This window comes from Carassius gibelio, chromosome A14 (genome assembly GCF_023724105.1).
Source record: "Carassius gibelio isolate Cgi1373 ecotype wild population from Czech Republic chromosome A14, carGib1.2-hapl.c, whole genome shotgun sequence".
Classification (NCBI taxonomy): domain Eukaryota; kingdom Metazoa; phylum Chordata; class Actinopteri; order Cypriniformes; family Cyprinidae; genus Carassius; species Carassius gibelio.
This window is the reverse complement of record NC_068384.1, coordinates 20,454,061-20,472,336: the sequence shown is the minus strand read 5'-3', so window position 1 is coordinate 20,472,336 and position 18,276 is coordinate 20,454,061. Positions and strand designations below refer to the sequence as shown.

At 37.2% G+C, this 18,276-nt stretch overlaps 1 protein-coding gene across 2 annotated transcripts in view; it reads left to right on the top strand.

The window, feature by feature from the left end:
- The window catches only part of LOC128026834 (AF4/FMR2 family member 2), a 188,778-nt gene that overhangs the window by 127,308 nt on the left and 43,194 nt on the right, over positions 1–18,276 (top strand). The gene's annotated exons all lie outside the window — the stretch shown is intronic.

Sequence of the window (18,276 nt, the reverse complement as noted above, 5' to 3'; positions counted from 1 at the left end):
GTGTGTGTGTGTGTGTGTGTATTAATTATTTGAATTATTTTGACATTTTGACAGGTAGTCTATACCAAATTATGTACTGTATGTTTATTGTACTTTGTAAGAAGAGACATATAATGTTTCATGCCTGTTTTTTTTTTTTTTGTTTTTTTTTTGTTGGCTTCCAAAAGCCTAATGCTGTTTTTAAAGCAGATCTTCTAATTATTTGGATTCCCATGTTCTCCCAGGATTACATCCGTCCGCTTTAGTCAAGCACACATCCATAGCATTACAGTGCTTCTGCATTTATTTCCATCAGCATTTTATCTGTAGTGGTGGTCCTGATGGCTTGGGATTGGGAACAGGAGGTGCAAATGGGGCCTCATTAAGGAGACAGAGAGAAAGCATGGCCTACAGCCGTGTTCCCGCAGTGGGAATCTGGGACTGGAGGCGCTGGAAGCGTTTGTGCTGCGCTGTAGTAGGTGTGGGGTTGACAGCCAAAGGCTCTAGGCTCCGAGTGAGGGGCAGAGGTGCGTCCCAGCTGCAGTTAGTGAGGAGAGAGGAGGAGAGTGGGGGATTGTGGGTGCTGCTTTAGCATGGTTACAATAATACTGGTTAAATGCACTGAGAGGATTTGTTCCTCTTTACCTTTTTTATTCAGTGGATTTTGTGTGTATATATATATATATATATGTATGTATATATGTATGTACATGTATAACTATGTATACACATTTGTAAATAGTATAGTATTGTTCAAGTGTACAATTTCTTAAATACTTCTATTCAGCAAGGATGTATTCAATCAATCAAAAGCGACAGTAAAGATAATTCAATTAATTACAAAAGATTTCCATTTTCAAATAATAATTTTTAACTTTCTGTTCATCAGACGGTTTCCACAAAAACAAACCACAACTGTTTTCACATTGGTTGTAATATGAAGTGTTTCTTGAGCAGCAGTTCAGCATGTTAGAATGATTTCTGAAAATACAAATCCTCAAAAAAGAAAAGTAATAATGCTGCCGAAAATTTTGCTTTGCCATCACAGGAATAAGTTACATTTGAAAATATATATGCATATATAAAACAGTTAATGTATTGTATAATAAATAATAATGTAATTATGTTGATCATATTTCATAATAATAAGGTTTTTACAGCATTTTCTATTCAAATAAAGCACATTTGGCAAGCATAAACATTTATTCAACAACATTTACCATTCCCAAACTTTTGAACACTAGCCTTGTCCACAAAGCATAGCTTGAAAAATACAGCCATTGGAACAGACTGTTGTGCTTTAATTGTCATGGAACTGAGACATTTGTGAGACGTCTGCTAGGCCCTGTGATGTTCATGTAGGTTTGCCCCAATTTCAGCAGCCACACTCCTAACAATGAAATGTGCCCATTAAAACATCCCCTACGGTTCAGCCCTGGGCTCCATAGCACAGCAAACTGCCTGCCTGGATTTCACTCGGCCGTGAGACTGCTGGCCCTCGAGCTGGGAAGGCCTGGAAGCAAGAACTAATCCAGAGGCAGCCACTCTGAGCTTCAAATCCAAGCTAAAAAGCCAGACAGACTGTGAAAATGACTGGCCATTCTGTGTGTCTAATTATTTTCTCAGGCCACATCTCACTCTAGGAGTCTTTTCACTGAAGTGGCTTGCTGACAGTCACACCTTTCAGTTGTTATGTCATCAAAAGTGGTGCATGATACACCAAGTCTGCTTTAAAATGACACTTAAAGGAACAATTTGTAAGATATTTGCAGTAAAATATTGCTAGTGTTATATATTTTGTCCAGCTGATTACTAACAATATCTCTAATGTTTTCAACTACTTGTAAATCATGAGAAAATTGCCATTCTAAACAGTGTCACGGGGCAGTACAGTCACCTGTCAATGACGTTAGTTCCCCTTTGTTACCGCCTTTACTGACGTAGAAACCACATGACAACAGTTTCGTGGACAAATGCGGAAGTAGCTTCGTGACAAAGTTCAACTGGAAAGAGATGCCAATCTCGCTTGTGTTTTACTCGACTGTTGAGTTGTTTTGATTAATATCTTTACAGAAAACGTATGCTATTATAACGATCAACAAGATTAGTGTTATGGGGCATACACGCCAAATGCGGGGCATCACGTCTCTAGACCCGTGCGGGGACGCATCTGATCCATAGTCTGATCGCGTCTTTGCATTGACTTTGTATGTAATCTACTCGCGCAAATCGTTGAACTCGCGTTAAATCCATGATTTATCTTTCCGTCTGATTAATGGCCGTCAGCGGTTGGGTAGAAGACAACAAATCCCATCATTCCTTGCTCCTTCTTAGCGTCATCAAACCATGCGATTGTTATTGTTTTGGTAGTGCCCTCTAGTGGCAACCTGTACCTTTAAAACATGATACTTAATTGAAAATGTTTTAGGCAACAACAAAAATTGCCTGTGTTTTTGGCATTGGCTCTTGGTTGGCATGTTTTTTTGTTTTGTTTTTTGCTTTCTGGTTCTGACGCGTTCTTTAAACTGATGTTTAAAACATATTAAAAACCTAAAGTTAACATTTCAATATCAGTCTAATTTACTCAGAAATATATCATGATCAAAGGTGCACGTTATTTCAAAAGTTATTTTAATACTATTTATGTATTGTGTTAACAATATTTTAAATTCGATTTCACTTTTTGTTTTTATTTTAATTGAAGTTTTAGTAATTGTTTCATGTGCCTTTTTATTTGTTTTTAATTGTTATCGTATATGTATATAACTTTCATTTATTTTGGCAACATTGGCAATATTCTAATTTAGGATTTTTAAGTTTCCGCCTTTTATTGGTAGCACTTTAGGTCTCATTATGTAAGCAAATTGAAAAATGCTTTAAAAGTGATTTTCATTGTTCATGTTCACTAATACAGCATTAACTAATTAACACTAATTAACAAATAATACCTTATTGCAAAATGTTATCACGAAAGCACAGTTGTGTGTGTCTGTGTGTGTGTGTGTGTGTGTACTATGTATATATGTATATGTATATGTATATGTATATGTATATGTAATTATCATCAGAGAGCTTTGCAGAATCATTGTGGTGTGTGGCTCTGTGTTGGGAGAGAGTATTCTCTTTGTAACTTAATACAAGCTTGCCTTTGATAAACTTACTGGCCTGGAATGCCTCTGAAAATGCTTTTTAAAAATAGTAACCCAGCTCAATAACTGCCAGTTTGATTTAGGAGGCTCACTTGAGGAGTTTGCCTCTTTGTTACTTGTATTTCGTTGTACTTGAGGTTGGACTCGCAGTTTATCCGTTGTTTAGTCTACTGCTGTAGACACACTTTGATCCGAATCCCATATTCCAGAAAATGATTTCCTCACCCTTCATTTAGAGAATCCTCCAGTCTCCTCCTGTGCTTAGTCTCCCTCTTTTCTTTCCATCTTTGCACCATTTTTTTTCTGTCTTCCCACAGCTTATCACATGTTTTGAGTCTCTGTAAGGCTACAGTTATCTAAAGGTCTTGTTTTTCCCTGGAGCCGAAGTCTGATGTTAGCCTCTGTGCTGGATATCTGACCTCTCAAACACAGCCACGCTGTTCACCCGACTCCCCCTGTCTGTTTGGACAGCTCTCACTCCCCTCGCAGGTCAAAGTGTTGGAGAACGGGGGACTCACAGCAGCAGCGTGAGACAGTATGGGAGGATTTGACACTGCTCCAGCCTCTGACATATGAGGTTGGCTGTCTTGTAAATCAAGCCTGATTTCTTATGTATGGTTCCAAACAACAAGAGACCACCTATTTGCTGTTTTTGCTATTTAAAGAAACAGCTCGAAGCACAATGACTTTTATACATATATTCTTTTTAATTATTAGGATAATTTAAATTTATTTTTATATTTATAGTTTAACATTTGCTGCCTTTATTATTATTATTATTATTATTATTATTATTATTATTATTATTATTATTATTATTATTATTATTTATTTATTTATTTATATATATATATATATATATATATATATATATATATATATATATATATATAATTTGTATTGTTGTAGCATGTATTAATATTTTAATAAGCTTTTATTTTTATTCCAGATTTTATGAAGTTTTATTCATTTTATTTATTAAGTGAATTTCCCATTTTTTATATTTCTATATAATTCTTACATTGGTTTTTATTTAAATTTTAGTTTGAATAATTTTAGTACTTCGACTTCAACTTATTTATTCCAATTATTATTTTTTCTTTCATAAAATATTTTATATAATATATTTTTGCCTTATTTCAATTACCAATAACATATTTTTATTTATTTATTTGTTTGGTTAAACAAATAATAAAGTATTTATGTATTATTTATTTTTTCTTTGTTTTTGTTTTTAGTTAACTATATTGCATTATTGACCTTTGTAGGTAGATCTAAATGAGTTTTTCAGCATCTTGCACCATAACAACCACATTTTTTATGACAGGGCTGAGATAAAAAGAATACTAAAAATAATAACATTTCACAAATTAATGAAACAAAATGCTTCTTCAATTTTAATGTCTTCATTTTATACCAGTAGGTTTGGGTGATTAATTGCATTAGTGATTTAATGATGTTACTGTAAATTATTAATGATTAATCAAAAAATTAACCTAACGACAACATATTGCATCCATATAAAATAGATTGTAAAATGGATTGTTCTGACTCTAAATTTGGATTGGATGAGCCACATTCACAAGATACATCACTTCCATTCTACATGAAATAATTACAATCATGCTTGAAAAACATCCCTTATTCATTAAATTCATCCTTATCTTGACTAGTTTGGGACCAGCTCTGTATTTTTTCCTCATTCTCAGCTGTAAATATCATGCAGCAGTCCTGCCCATTCATGACCCCACATATTTATCTGCTGCAATATAAATAATAAAGCAAATTCATTAGCAGCTGACATATTTATCCTGGTATACAGCGTCACATACAATCCGGGACTCGAACCTGGTTCGAACCTCTCTCCCTGTGTAGTTGCATTTGTGCCATTGGCCTCCAACATAATGCGAAATTTTTATAAACCATACTTTGCATGAAGTGATTTAGACACAGTAAAGTATCCCAAGGAAAGCGTTACACTTCCAGTAAAACACCATCTGCCATTCCTCATAATGTTGTGTTGACAGGGTACATGAAGTGAGAATTGAAATGTTATACATAGCTGACAACTAGTTTTTAAATCAGTAGCTTGCGCAGTGATATCATGTCAGTCAAACTGATTATTAAGTCGTGTTGCAGTGGAGCGGCTTTAAACGTTCCTCAAAACACCATCTGGACGCTTCGAATTTGCCAGAAACATCAACATTCATTTTCCGCGTACGATTTCGGGCAAACGGTGATTGGATTGGCGTTCACTCTTATTATTGAAAACACGTCTACAAACCGAGGTCCTGGCTTCAACATTACACCTCTATCGATTGGTTCATCTTGCATTACATTTGTATTGCATCTCTACAAGGCCAAAGCGAACGGTCACACTTTCAAATCACACACTATTAGAGCTCTAAAAATTCACACACGCCAAATCAGAGGGCTTGAAAGGGAAGGGAAAATATGCGTATTGAGTTTACCTCCACAGACGAGTCTTGGCTGATAGCAATCTCTGAGAGCAGCCAAGCAGCAAATACATCAGGCGCTTCTCTGGCCGGCAGAAAAAAAGAGAGGCAGATGGAGACAGAAGGAAAAAAAAGCAAAGCTCCCCACTGTTTTCCTTCTATTTTCTCCTCTATCATTATTCATGTCTCCTCGGCACACTATGCTATGTATCATATCAGCTGCCATATCGCCATCATCGCTGCTCGTTCTAAACAATATGTTTTAATGTCTTACGGTAATAAATGGCCCCTGTATTTCAAGACGCTGCAGAACAGGTTCTGTAAAGCACACAACAAAGTGGCATGGAGGCTGTTCCAAAACATATATTTATGCTAAAGTTTACCAAATCAAATCTTCTACGATATATAACTAACAGCCAAATTTTAAGGCAGCCTCACATCCACAACAGTTTGGGGTCAGTCAGAATTTTTTTTTTTTTTTTCTCGGGATGTTTTAAAAAGAAGTCTCTTATCCTCATTAAAGCTGCATTTATTTGATAATATTGTGAAATAGTTTTGCAATTTAAAATAACTTATTTTCTATTTGAATATATTTAAAATCAAATGTTTTACTTTCATTTAATGTTGAATTTTCAGTGTCTTCAGTGTCACATGCTCCTTCTGAAATTATTATAATATACCGATTTGCTGCTCTTTATATAGATGGATGGATGGATCTGTTGGTTGGTTTGTTGGTTGATTTGATTGATTGATAAATTAATCAATTGATTGATTGATTGGTTGGTTGATTGATTGGTTTATTGTTTGGTTGATTGATTGATCGGTTGATTGATTGGTTTATTGTTTGGTTTATTAATTGATTTATTGATTTATAGATTGATTTATTGGTTTATTGATTGATTGAAGTTAATATTCAAATTTAAGTAACCCACTAGGAATTAGCTATATCTGTTTTGTAGCTCTAGATGAATAACATTGCCACATGAGTTGTGGAGAAACTCCCCAGTGTTTCCCACATAACCTTTCAGTCCAGACTGTACAACCATTGCATTGACGTCCATCTGTATGCGGATTGTTCAGTTTGAAACAAGTTCACAGAAATAAGTTCTTCATCCAGTACCATCAGTCAGAACTTGCAAGATGTATGGCAATGTTATGGATGGACAAGGTTTTATCATGGGTGGAATAATGAAAAAAGAAACCCTCAGAGGTATTCCAGTTTTACAGCTGATGATACACAGATGGTTTCTCAGGGTTGAGAAAGATAGTCATCTTTTATCAAACAGGCATGAGAGAGAGGAATGGTAATTACTCTACCTGACCATGGCGCTGGAGGTCTTATACATCCACCGGTGGCAGGCAGACACATTTAATTACTTTACTCAATGGAGGGCCCTCTCAGCTGTTTCATGCATTAGGTTGTAATAGGCTCTGCAGGGGTTCCTCGGTGACAAGGCACCAATAACTGCAGTTTAATCTCTCGACTGTGTGTGCAAGCTGCAGGTAGCAGGGTCTTAGCTAGTCAGGTTATCGGTCAACCTGCTGTTAATGCCAAAGACTTTCAATCTGACCCAATGAAGGAGGAAAAAAAAAATTGATGCAGAGTATAAGAAGTATGGCGTTTGTGTTGGGGCATCTTGCTGGATGCCACTTTTAACCAAGATCAACATAAAAGGCCGACTTGAACATGTTAAAATTTATTTGGATAGTGGATGTGGAATTCTGGAAGAATGTTTTATGGAGCAATGTGACCAAACTGGAACTTTTGGACCCATGGATAAGCAGTATTTCTGGGGGGAAAAGGCAAAGCTTATAAAGAAGAGAACAACATCTCCATGGTCAAACTTGGAGGTGTTTTACTTTTGCAGGAAGTGGCAAATATGAATGTATCAAAGGCATTAGGGATTCTTTGAAGTATCAGGCCATTTTGGCAAGAATTTTGATGCCTTTGTTGTAAAAACTGAAGCTGATGACCAATGGACTTACCTGCAGGACAGCCATCCCAAAGTATACACCCAAATCGACTTCTGCATGGTTCCGGGATCAGTCAAGGGATGTACATGAATGGCCTGTTTTAGTCTTCAGATTGAAAGTATTTGGTTGAATTTGAAGAAAGCAGTGGCATTGTGAAAACCAAAGATTATCAGTGGTCTGAAAGCTTTTTCAGGCGAGGAATGAGCCAAGACTGCAGTAGAGAGGTGACAGAAGCTTCTAAGCACTTACAGACAGCGTTTATTTGTGGTTTTAAAGAAAAGATTCTGCACAAAATGTGACTTTTGAATAATTTTGAACATGAATGTTTAGAGCCAATTGATTTTTATCATGATTCATCAGTTACATTCTCAGAATCACTCAAATGTGAATTAAGAAACTTTATTTAATAGTTCACTGAAGCCTCGGTTGAATTGCTTTCAGAAAATTGTGTTCTCTGCAACAAAATGTTTTACAGGTCAAGGGGGTTGAAAATGTTTGATGTTATTTTCTTCTGGAATTCTCTCTCTCTCTCTCTCTTCATTGATTTTTCATATTGTCTGCAATTTTATTTTACTTTTAGCCGTTATATTGTAGGTCAGTGGTCCTCAACCAGGGGTATGTATATATATGTATACTTTATTAAAATTCTAGAAACACAAAATGCTCTAGACCGAACCTAAAATCATATATTTTTTACATACACAAATTAGTTATTTTTTGTTTGTTTTGTTGTTGTTTTTTACTGCAGATGTCACATAATTTCCTAGATTATTTAACAGTTGAGGCCCAAAAATGACCTCCCTTCCATTTCTTGATTTTATGTATATCTACAGTGCATAAAGGCACTTTTCCACTGAATGACTCACCCAGCTTACTTCTACCAGGAAGTGCTTTGCAAGGAAGATAAATCAGTTGCAGAGAGTCTGAAAATATGACAAGGAGATGAGAGACAAATAGAGATGCAGAACCAGATGATCTACAAGCAGGGAACAGACACTGTCTGGAGGGTGCTGTGTTTCAACATCGTCTTGCGTTATGTTATATCTGTCAGTGCCTGTCTTTAAAATCAAACCGGACTCTTTAGAATGAGAGGAGGAGAGTTCCACTCAACTAGCCTGACGTCTGACCCTGTATAGATAAACATGGGAAAGTTAGTGTTTCACTGGATTCAGTAACATAACCTTACCTGGGCTCCATATACACTGAGATCAAATCTAGTTCAATTATTCTGCTTTTCAAGAAAGGCCTGTTCTTACTGAAATCTAAAGTCCTGTTCACATAGAGAACATTAAATATAATGATAACCATATCATTGTGCCCACACCAATACTTTTGAGTTTATTTGTTTATTACAACTGGAGTAGATATAAATCCGCTTTAACAGAAAGGCCTTCAAATATTGGCTCTATGCATTTGTGTTCATTTACTTTCATGAACTTGTGTTACTTCCCAATATGTTTTGGGCCTTATTGTGAAGGGTTTTGTCCATTTCAGCTATATTTTTTCTAGCTTAGCGATCAATATTCATATTAATAATTATGTTCCTAAAAGATAATCTATTCTTGATTACTTCCTAAAGAATATCTATTCTCTGTTACTTGTATCTGGCCGTTCTTCAACAGCTAATGATGGGACTCTGTACTGGAACTTCCTACGCAGAGCATCAAACACATTATACGATCTCCTTCACATATTTTTCAACGTCAGATTGATTAGAGTGTCAAAATGCAGAAACATTCAGAAGATATATCACCTTTCAAAATGTGGGATCTGCAGTGAATTATGGAAAAATGTCCAAAACCAATGAAAGTTACAGTTGATAAATCAACTATCGACTCAATTAAGCCTTAATCTCTGTCAGATATATTGGCGTCCAAGTCCAAAAAGAGCAGGTGGTGGACTCCGCTTCCAAAATCAAAGAACAAACTGTTCAGCCTTTGCTCAGACTGCTTGTTTTTGCCAAGGATTATCCATCAATTACAGCAGATGCTTGCTATTCTTATATCTGTAACATTACTCCAACCAAATTACATGTTACTGAAATATATGCAGTGAGAGGATACAAGCTATAAACAGAAGTCAGTGTGGAGCTATGCTTTTAGCAGGTGATTTATAGTTTATTTTGACAGAATGTATTAGTAAATCAGCTAGCAGTCGAAGGACTAATGTTGTTATGAAGTCTCAGCATGAGTTCAGAAATCCTTGTGTTTTCATAAATGTTGGAATTTGGATAAAACGGTAAGTAATATATCAACTACTCTTACATTTTTTGGAGCAAATATGAATGGTAAGAGTCAAGATCCTTGAGTGTTGGCTGGTTGCCATTGGGAAATGCTATGCAGTTGCTAAGGTGTTCCTAATGGTTGTTAGGCAGTTAAATGTGGTTCCTAATTGGTTAATTACAGTCCTAGAAGCTCATCCCAAACTCTATGATAGTTTGGTCTGTAACTGTAGCTCAGGTCACTCCTTCATTGAACATCTTTGCACTTTCTTTGAACACTTCTGTGTGAATATTAAAGTTTTTGGCAGAATTCGACAGACTGAACTTATGAAGTCTATCACTGTCTTAGAGATGAATCGAAATGACTTCTTTAAATGCTTTGATCAGCTCTTGATCCCTACATCCTTACAGAACAGGTCGATCAATTGCGGGACTGAATGTTTCAGATCTGAAAGGGAAAATCTGTTGGCCCTGATGCTATCCTAAGGTCGGTAGAAATGGATATGTGTTAGTAAGTGCGATGTCAACTTTGAATGTTTCTGCTGACTGTGGGTTGATGTGCTCTTGGCAGCTTTGAGCTAATTGGTGCTTGCCGCTTGGCAGTCAGGTCGCCCTCACAGCTGGGCCAGAGCTCAGCCCTGTGTCCGGCCGCCTTTGATAATGATATAAATGTAACTCAAGCCTGTCAAGTGGTTAAACATACACTCCTTCACACATAATCCTGCCTCAAACTGCCATTTGCCCTTAGGCCGTCATTCTCTCTTCTCTCTTTATTTGTCTGGAAGATTATGGATACCCTTTTTTCTTCCATAGAAATTGAGATCTAAACAGCTTTGACCAGACTGAAACTCTGGCCAACCTTTTACTCAGTAAAAAGAAAAAGTGTCTCAGACTTGCGTAATCAATGTACACTGAGTGTAACAGAGTAAAAAGGTGCAGATCAAAGAGTCTTTCCCAGCTCACACCATCCCCCAATTTTCACCTTGGTTGCATGTTAGTTTTTGAGTTTCTACGAATCATGAATTTCCTTTGTTGGTTTAACAATGCATTACCATGGCAACAGGTTCGAACTTTTGATGTTTGCTTTATATTATGCTCTTCAGACATGGCTTGGCATTTGTCCTAACAGATAAGTTTAACCGAACTCTGAGAGAATCTTTGTTTGGAGTATAATCTGCATAATGCCTCGGAGGCTGTACAAAAGACCAAATTCGTGAGAACTGCAAATGGTATTCAGGAGAACGGCTCGTAATGTTCAGATGTTCTTACCCCATTTCTTGACCTTTGCACTGCCTCACGGACATGTTATGTTAATGTCAGAATAATGTTTGAGTTCTGAGAGGAAATTGAAGAAATAAATGAACGCACTGATATTGTGCCTTGAATTATAGCCTCTTTGAAGACGGTTCATTTGTGTAATCGTATAAGTATATGAGCTTAATTATTAGAAATAATAATGCACATTCAAGGAAAGGGGTAAAAAATTTGGTGTTTAAAACTTATGAGTAGGCTAAGTAAGTAAATGCCTAAATAAAAGTAATCGCATGGGACACATTGTTCTAGTAATATAAGTTGAAGAACTATATACGTTTTCTATATTATATATTTTTCTAATCACTCAAACTGATTATATCAAAATTATGACATTAGAATGATTTTACGATTTTATCTAACAAACAGTATCAAAGTTTAGAAATTTTAATGGGACACAGTTTAAATACTATTAGTTGAAAGTGCTCTAAACTTTTCAACTCTTGCACAAAGTCCCCGAAGATTACAAGTATACTGTTGCAAAATTCAACCCACACTTACACCCCACTTAATTCTCTTTATTTCTCTCCAATCAAAACATCTCAGCTAGCTTTTGTGTTATCAAAACTGGACTTTCTCCTCTGTCAGTGCCGGACTGATATGGTGTCTAGTAGGTGTCTGCTAGAGGTCAAACATGCACATATATACACATTTGGGATATGGCATAGCCTTCCCATTAATAGTCACCAATAATAGTCATAATAAGAAATCACAGGAGCATCCCTCTTAGATCCAAGATCTTTCTCACCCCATCTGAGTAATTATCAGCATTATTAGATAAACAGCCAGATGTTGGCACACATAAATCATCACTGTGGCAATCACAGAATCACTCCAAGAAGACCTTTGTGTTGGTCATCTTCCAGTTCGTCTTTGCAACCGTAGACACACAATCCAAAAACCAGGTGTTGCACACAAGATGTCAGGTCATTTTGCAGAGATTCAGACTTAATAACCATCAATTAAACTTGAAACATAACAAATCTCTCTGCCATACCCAAGTTCATTTTTCTCAAGCCAGAGTGCAGTGAGGTCTTTGTGAGCTGACAACTCAAGATGGTTCTCATTGAGTTCTTGAGGTTTGTTCATGCATACTCGAATGTGGTGATGATATGCTTGGATGTCAGTTGCTTCAGGTCAGAGTCATGCTGTACCTTCAGTTTGTCTGTTCCTGATATGGGCAAACATGCACATTTATCTTTTCTCTGTTTGGCATGTCCATCCAAGCTCGCAAGTTTTAATGCCATCACTCCGTAACTTGCTCTCTCACACACATTGATTACACGCACATACTTCAGCTTCGATACTTCCTCTGAATCATTCCTGTCACAGTCAGCACAATATGAGTTTTTATAATGGTTCTCTCAGTCACTCTGTGTTTACCTCTGTGATGCCATGATCTAATATTTCACCTCAATCTACGTGGGCCTGTCAGACCCCCTTAGAGCACATCTCTGTAACATAAATCTCCTTTTCTTCGCCTCGTGTTGCTCCCACCATGCACCCCATAAATGTGTTGAGTAAGATCTCACTCTGACAGGTGTTTTACTTTCATTGAGGAGGTGGCGTTTAAGTGGTGAACTTGTGCGGATAAGGAATGAGCCAGACTCAGCCGAGGATTTGTCTATGAATGTAGGCTGTGCAGGGATAGATGGGGGAAATATGTGTGAATACTTATTCTTGAATTGATTGTATAGCTTTGTATGAATATAGATATAGATGTTTGTGAATATAGGTGTGACCGATAAAAAGATTTACAGATGGATGGATGGATATATGTATAAAAGGATAGATGGATGGATGGATGGATATATGTATAGATAGATAGATAGATGGATGGATGGATGGATGGATGGGAGGATATATGTTTAAAAGGATAGATGGACGGACGGACGGATGGATATATGTATAGAAGGATAGATGGATGGATGGATGGATGGATATATGTATAGAAGGATAGATAGATGGATGGATGGACGGACAGACGGAGGATGGATGGATGGATGGATGGATGAATAGATATTTTTATAGATGAAAGGATGGGGTTATTTCTGTGCAGAAATCTAAAACATAAAAAAAGGAATGTGTCTTTGTTAAAGCAGAGAAGTTTCTGGAAAAGACACAGTATTTATCAATACAGGGAGGTGAAGTCTGAACACCCAGTGTTCAGTTTCATGTCTCCCATCTATCAAACATGTACTGTGCACACTAAATAGCTCTTGTCGTAGTAATGCTGGTGTTGACACACTTTGTCCGGCTGACAGACAGATGATGCTTTTAAAGAGAAGCACAGGGCAATTTATTTGTGTGACCCACATTTGACTCTGCCTTAGCTTGCATTCTTCCTGTTATGCTGGATGTGTTCAAATGCATGCTTCTATCCCTTTTAGACTCTCTTTCCCCAGAGCTGACAGCACAACTTAGTATTGCATTGTTTACTTTTTTCTCTCTCTCACTCTCTCTCTCTCTCTCTCTCTCTCTCTCATCAATCACTGCATCTTTTAACTCCTACAATAAGGTGTTTGCATCCTCACATTTTAAAGCTTTCTTTTACTCCAAAAAAAAAAAAAAAAAAAAAAACCTTGACTGGATCTATAGATGATACATTCACATCCTAGAAGTCTCACTTATAGAAGGTGTTAATCGAATCAGGCCGCACATTCCAGGTGTTATCAACTCATGATGCTTTGTTCTCAACACATGTGCAATCTTTAGTGTGAATCTTTGTATGTGTGACTGGCAGAAAGGTTGCTGGTTTAGCCGTTAGCATCTGAGCAAGGGTTAAAATATTAAGGCGCAAAAATATCAGCACTCTCATATCACTGTCATAACTGTTACAAGAAGCATAGATAAGAAGTTGAGCATATTAGCACCACCCTGATGGGATTATTCTAAAAATTATATATATATATATATATATATATATATATATATATATATGTTGAGAACTTTTTGGGTAGTGGTATATTTATATGTAAGATCATATCTGGTGTTTCTCCTAAAGTTGCCAATCCGAGCTGTTTCTGGGCTCTGACTCTCTCCTTATTGATTTAATGTTCTTTTTAGGATGCCAGAAGGCAGCATTTGAACCACCAACTGTTATTTCTCTAAAACAAGTAGACAAAAATATTTCAATCCATAATGAAAGTGCAGCAGGCAATCACAAAAAGTAAAGTAGCTTTAGTTACGGTATAAAGAACTTCAAAAAAAAAAAATATATATATAATAATAATAAAAAAAATCCTGCATGTTTTGACTTCACATTTGTTTCTTTGCCTAATTATTTGTGGGTTTTTGAATATAACAGAAAAAGAAGAGACTACTGTTTTAATTGAATCATAAAGGAAAAATTCAGTAACACCACTGAATGGGGATTTATGTGCCGCCCACTCCATTCTGACAATATTATATATGTCACTATTTGCATTTGGTGTGGGCGACAGCTCCTTGCAAGTTAATGCCCGGCACTCGGCTGTGTTTATGCTTCTCCATCTGTCTTTGACAACTAACTTCTTGTGCCAGGGGCTCAGCTCGAGCACATAGGGTTTTGTAAATACTTAATAGTGATGAGCTTGTCAATATCCAGCAGGTTTGACTGGGTTTCCCTAAGCTACCCCTCTGGGCACTCATTTTTCCCATAATCCTTCACTCAGCTCTTCAGTTGTCAATCAGGCAGGGCGCATAAGAAGAGTGAGGCACTAGCGGTGGCAGCTAAACACACACAGGCAGACTCTGATAATGTAGGCAAAGGAATAAAGTGGAAATCCTACAGCCGACGAAACCAAAGATCCTTCAGTTACAGAGTAGTTGTTGTGAGCATTCACACAGAAACAATTTGTTCAGCTACAACATTGTAAACCTTCCTACAAAAAAAGAAGAAGATTTTTTCAGATTTTATTATTATTATTATTATTATTATTATTATTATTATTATTATTATTATTATTATATAACTATTTAGTAATGTTATTTAACATTGTTCTATTCTACAACATGAAATGAAGTGACTAAATAATGTTTTATTAAAAAAAAAAAAAAAAAATAGCCATGCTAACAAAAAAATACTACTACCATATTTTTGTGTTATCATGGTAATACCATGGTAATTACTTTTGACTACATTATAAATACTCTAGTATATAAATGTGATTAATAAATCATAACCGTAACATTACTTTTGTGACTAAAGAATTTCTATTTTTGAGCGTGATGAAATGTGATTTTTATATTAGATTTATATATTTAATTACATGAGCATAATATGCTGTGAATATTGATTTATTTAGTTTGCTAGCTAGTTTACATTGTATAAAAGTATTATTTAGCAGGATATATAAATAAATATGTAACTGTATATAGTATTATTGGTGTTTGTTTGTTTTTGTGCACTTTTATTTATTTGTTTATTAAATTTGCATGTTGTACATGTATGTTTGCACCTTATTATTACAATTTCATTACATTTAATTTATTTGTTTTATATTTTTTGGTTTTTCACTTTTAATGTATGTATTTATTTATAGAATTAGCATGCTGTATATGAATATTTTCACCTTATTTTTCAATTAGTTTGATTGATTGATTGATTTATTTATTTATTGATTGACAGACACTTTAAGGATATTATGTAGTGTGTAAATAATAAAGGAATAACATACTTGTATTGTATTTAATAGCTTTTTATTCCAGAAGATTTCACAGTTAAATCATTAGAACACACTCATTAGCAATCATAAAATCTGGCATTATTAGCACTGCAGGTTAACTGCAAACTCTGCTTGGACGGTGTCCAGGTGCTAGTGTGGGAACAGGTAGTGTTAGCGCTGAATAGATGCTCCGACACAAAGGTGTCTGTGCTGGTAATTGAGCTTCATTTTAGTGTTTAGCGGCAGCAGCATGCTGTGGCTCAGGTGCCTGGGTCAGGTTAGCGCAGGTTAGCGCTAATGTGCAGTGGCACTGTAATAACTGCCGCGTTACAGCCTTGTCAGAGACATTAGCGGCATATCTCCCCGTGGGTGGTGAACAGAGGGTGGGGGACTGTTTCTGTATCTGCAGGATGGCATACACGCAGAGGCAGTCAACACTGCACACACAGTTAAATTAATTGATGGCGAGACTATTATCCAGCTCGAATACATTAGCACTTCTGCATGCAGAGCAATATCCTACCATTGTCATGTTGGAGCTACACAACACAGGGGCTGTTTTGATGAAGCTGGGAGACAGGATGTGTTGACCTTAGTGTGATGTTGCCTCACTCTCAGGCACTGTTTGTAGAAAGATAAACCCAGGGTCCATGGATGAGAAATATCTAGAGCTCCAGATGCATCAGCCATTGTGTGGAAAGAAGAGAGGAGGACATCTGATGGCAAAGGCTTGAAAACATTCCTTGCAGTGTTTCTTGATCACTTTGTTAAAATACGCTTCTCATGACTTCTCGGTTCTACTAATCATCTAGTCATCCAGAATATTCATCAACAGGGGTGCATTTAACAAAAGCATCATTAGCAACTAAGCTCATGAGTTCCATCATTACCAAACGAATTCAAGGATTTTGTGTTTCTCCAACCCAGAGTTCTCAGTGAACGTTTGCAGTCAGCATCGCTAAATTGTGTGGTTAGAATTATAGAATTATAGATTTTTTATTATAGAATTATAGTTTTTTATTGTTTGTATTACTGAATTGTTTTTATGACATATTGACCATAAACAGATCATACAGCTAAGCAAAATGAGCAAGCTGATATAGTACAATCTATATCTTTCATTCCACACATATATCCATTTGATTCTATGTCATTTTCTTTATAATTTAAGCTTTCACTTTATTTTCATATTTTATAACTGCATATTCACAATTTTACATTCATATATTCAGGCTTATACGTAGCCTATATGTTCAGATTTACATTAACATTATTAGGGTTTATAAATATATATATATATATATATATATATATATATATATATATATATATATATATATGTATAAAAAGGATGTGTGTGTCACATCCACACAAGGAGAGGAGAAGACGGGTAAGTACTTTCGTGAAGCTTTATTAACATAGGATTTCAACAGAGCTGGTAAGTGTGGTCACAGACGGTGAATCTTCAAGCACTGATCAATAGGTGAGTTCAAGTACAAAGCTAGGCCTGACAACAAAGAGTCACTTCCCTTAATCGCTGTATCTGAATCTCCACAGAGTCACAATACGGTCCACAAGAAGCAGGCAGAAGATCCCCAAAGAGCGTCCATGTAATCTTGATTCCAGCCGGTGAGTGAATGAGTGAGGTGAGTATTTAAAGGTGTGGTGATTGCTGGTGCAGGTGCAGGTAATCAGTATTCAGGTGACGGTGCACGTGAGCGGTGCATGGGAGATTGAGTGGATGGTGACTGGCAATGGTGACTGGGGCTAAGGGAACGAGCTGAGGGTGTGACACTACCCCCCGCCCCACGGGTGACTCCAGGCATCCTAGAGCGGCGACGGGGACGACCACGACCTCTGGGAGCCGGGCGGTCCGGGTGTTGTCGGTGGAAATCTTCGAGGAGAGCCGGATCCAGGATGTCATTGCGTGGTACCCACGACCTCTCCTCGGGACCGAACCCCTCCCAATCTATGAGGTATTCCAGGTGGCCGTTCCGCCGCCGGGAGTCGAGGATCTCTTGGACCTGGTAGATGTTGTCTCCGAGGATTTCGGGTTGGTCTGGAGGGGGAGGCGGTTCAGGTTCTGTGGAGGAAGGAGAAACTGGATCAGTGTGACGTTTTAGCAGTGAGACATGAAACGTGGGTGAGATCCGGTAGTGTGGTGGTAGGTCCAGGCGGTAGGTGACGGGATTTATCTGAGAATGGATGGTGAACGGCCCTATGTAGCGGGGACTCAGCTTTTTGCAGGGCAGTCGGAGGCGGATATCCCGAGTGGAGAGCCAAACCTTGTCTCCAGGTAGATAGACGGGATTAGGCGATCTGCGTCGGTTAGCGGCCTCTGTATGCCTCCGAACTGCCCGTTGGAGATGGACGTGAGCTGAGTCCCACACCCTCTCGCTCTCCTGGAACCAGTGATCTACCGCGGGCACTTCAGAGACTTCTCCAGACCAGGGAAACAGCGGTGGTTGATAGCCTAAAACACATTGAAAAGGGGTTAAGCCTGTAGTGGTTTGGCGAAGGGAGTTTTGGGCATACTCAGC